Genomic DNA, 3,586 nt, shown 5'->3' with positions numbered 1-3,586 from the left:
CTGCGTGCACCGCTGTAACGGGAGGGGCCGGCCACGCGGGGGCAGTACAGCACCTGAGGAAATGCGGCTATGGAAAAGACTGGAATGATGCATGAGTCACAAAGATGCTCCATATAGCAAAGAAAAAAGGCTGACAGAGAGACAACACCTCTGGGCCCCATAACACACACTCAGTGCTACTAAGTCACTGTCATATCTCCAAATCCTTACATTTTCTGTTTAGAAAGTTGCATGCATGGAGCTAAGTGTTGTACTGATGGACATTTATAATATCTTACAATACACAACGTGATGACACAATATATGCCTTTAGAAAAGTGGGAACATTCTTCTTTAACACCTCAGTCCTGTACAACACACGGACGATAGGTTTATAGCTGTCTTATTATTCTCTACATTGTAAATATTACAAATCAAAAGCCAAAAATGTTCAGATAAAAAGGCAACACAATACAGCATCTTGTTCGCACAAGACAATAATGTTCTCTAAAAATAGACATCTCTGTGGAGGTTGTACTGCAGGTGTCTGTCCTTATGAGGGCAGCATTGCATGTTTTAATTGAACCATATTTCTGAACATGGTTCATGAATAAGTCACAGGTACTGGAGTACAGGGTGCACCTGCTTTTTCCCTTTGGAACAATGGCACAACCGCACAGCGTCGTTTGGATGTTAATATTTAAATGAACAGATGTGAGGGAGGGAAGGTCTTAAGGCCACTTCATTAGAAGCGTGTTTTGGTTGGGAAACTCATAATAAAAGCATTTGTTTTGTCTGTTCCCTCAATAGCGAAGAAGAAAGGATCAGATCAAAAACATCTGTTTTTGTCTGAAGAAGATCCGCTTCATTATACTTTATTTTTTATGGAGTTGAGGTGGAGTTCAAATTTGAATCTATTCAGGCTAAGTGTTTAAAAAGTAGGAGATGGATCGTGGCTCTTGAAAGGAGTGAACAACCCTCCTGAGAGTAACTTCTCTCTGACATTCTTGACCTGTCCAGGCTGGACTGTGCACTCTTTAATAAACCCCCTGTTCCACTTCAGCTGGTGTTACTCTGTCTTTACCTCCGCTTCAGCACGTGCAGGCTATAATCACATCTCCAGAGGGGAAGTGCCCGTGCGGCCCGATAGCGCCTGTGTGGGGCCGGTCCGCTCCTCTTCTGGGCCATTGATCAGTCTGAGAGCGGTTCTATTCCTAAATCATACTGTTTCCATCTCTGCCTCTGCCTGCGCTCCCAGCTTCATCAACAATGCTGCGTTATTACTGGCAGATAGGGCCGTCTTCATTTCCTGTGTGTGCCGCGCTGAATGGGGAGGTGAGTGCGCGCGCGTGTTTGTGTGACACACCACAATATGTCCGTTACAGAGATAGGACAAAATGAATTCTGCTTTTACAAAGAGCTGGGGTTTCCTCCTCCAGACAAATCAAATGAGGAATGAGGTTTACGAAACTGAAGCCAGGCCAGAGCAGCTGACAAGATTCACATATAATGGCAGAATATCCAGAATAGAAGTCGAATACAGGTGCCTTCATATTCAACATGGTAGGGAACAAGTATTCATCGGTTATCCGTGTCTGTGGGTCCCTGCAGTCCCTTACTCCGCTTTACAGGCTACAAGATGTTTTTTTTAATCATTGTCATTAGCTGGAGGTAGTCCACCTGTAAATGTTTGTTGATTCTCTTTGGCCCCTCATTACTGTGAGTTGTTTGCACTTCCTAAACACAAGCCCTCTGCCCACCCTGGCGGCACAAGCGTCAAAGGAGTGAGAGGCGCCATAATGAGACAGGCTGGATACAGGAGCAGGTTTACTTTTCCGTGGAGAACAGGCAGTTTTGTTCAGGAACAAAGGCCTTGGTCAGTGCAGGTGAGATCCAGAGATAAACATGGAGTGGTTGTGATTTGTTTGGGTGAAACCTGTCATACATACAGGCTTCGTCATTCAGAGTCACTGGAAGAGGTGGTCAGTAGCAAAGTCAAGTGTTACTTAAAAGGCACCTAATTTACTAATATTAATGGGTTTTTGTTAACCTTTTTAGGAAAACCCCTTATAGTTACATGTTGACTATTTGGGCTGACCATACAGACCATCAACAAATCATAGTACAATGCACACAAATTCCAAAAAAGTAGCAATTCCACAAATTACTACTTTTGTGACATACGTTTATGGGGCGAAAACAAGAAAAGAATGTCAGGTATAGGTACTTTAAGTTGTATTTTTATTTTTATACTTATACTTTATACTTATTAAAATAAAGCACTTACTTACTTATTACTATGACTCCACTACATTAGAAAGATAACACTTATTTAGACATAGTTCGTATATCGTAATATGTATATTCCTTTCCCTTCTACTGGAGTAATATTTGACCAGTAGATTTGACCGGTACATTTACCTAAGTCAGGGGTCTCCAACAGGCGGCCCGCGGGCCAAACTCGAGATGATTTAATCCGGCACCTGACTTGTAGAGCGCAAATTCCTGAGTATGTAAAAAAAGAAAAAAGGAAGTCTCTAACCCATTCCTGTACAGTTATTTTAAAGAAATAACCAGCCACTAGGGGGCAGCTTAAAATAAAGAAAGGAAAGAATAACACACGTGTCCAGCAGAGGGCACTAACATAAGAAGAGATCAGGATATAAACAACACATTATAATCACGTGGTAAATGGACAATCTACCCCTGGGCAGCTGTGGCTGCAATAGTAGCTTACCGCCAGTGCTGAGTGAATGAATAATGACTACGGTGTAACAGAGACTTGTGACACAGGCTTGTTAAGTGTAAGTGTAAGTAGAGGCTACAGTCCTGTCAGGCTCATTATTTATTCAATAATTGAAAAAAGTTTCCTCAGTAGTATTTTCCCAATTAAAACATATTTTACTGGAGCTTTTGTTTATGGAAACCGGCAATACACAGCCGGTATATTTTGGCCTCCAGCTAAATTTTCTTGGAGACCCTTGACCTAAGTAATGAAATCAAGTACTTTGAACAATAGGACAGAAAAACTGGGGTCAATATTTTGGCTACTCTACACTTCTGTACAATTATTCATCCTCCTTCCATCAAAGAGAAAAGGAGAAGTTGGGTACAACAGTTTTAAGGCCCATCAATCTGCTAAAATTTGACTGGAAACATCACTCTTGCTATCATCACTTTCAGCTTTTTACGTGAATCCACTCACAGCAACACGCGGTGCGCGCTGCAGGCGCTGATGACTGAAGATCTGACCTGACGGCTCGCTCCACACTTTCTGAGGCTGAGCAGAGCTCTCCAGCAGCCTGCGCTCGTCACTGCACAGCTCCCCTGCACACACACATTCAGGCTCTTTCCAGTGTGCCAGCCTGTTTCCCCCTGAACTCACAGACAGTTGGTAACTCGGTGTTTGGTCCAAGCACAGTCTCTGGCCCGTCTCCTCCTGAGCCACCAACGCTCCTGATCAGCCTCTCTGCACGTCCCACACTGATCACCACGCACAGAGCTCTGTCCCAAAGCAGGCAAATCCTGTGCACATTATGGGGGAGTTTTGTGAAAAATTTGATCACTGATTTTTACTATAAAACCCGCTAGTTTCTAAGTGCTTGTT

Source organism: Gobius niger (genome assembly GCF_951799975.1).
Source record: "Gobius niger genome assembly, chromosome: 16".
NCBI lineage: Eukaryota > Metazoa > Chordata > Actinopteri > Gobiiformes > Gobiidae > Gobius > Gobius niger.
Note: the sequence above shows the minus strand (reverse complement) of the source record.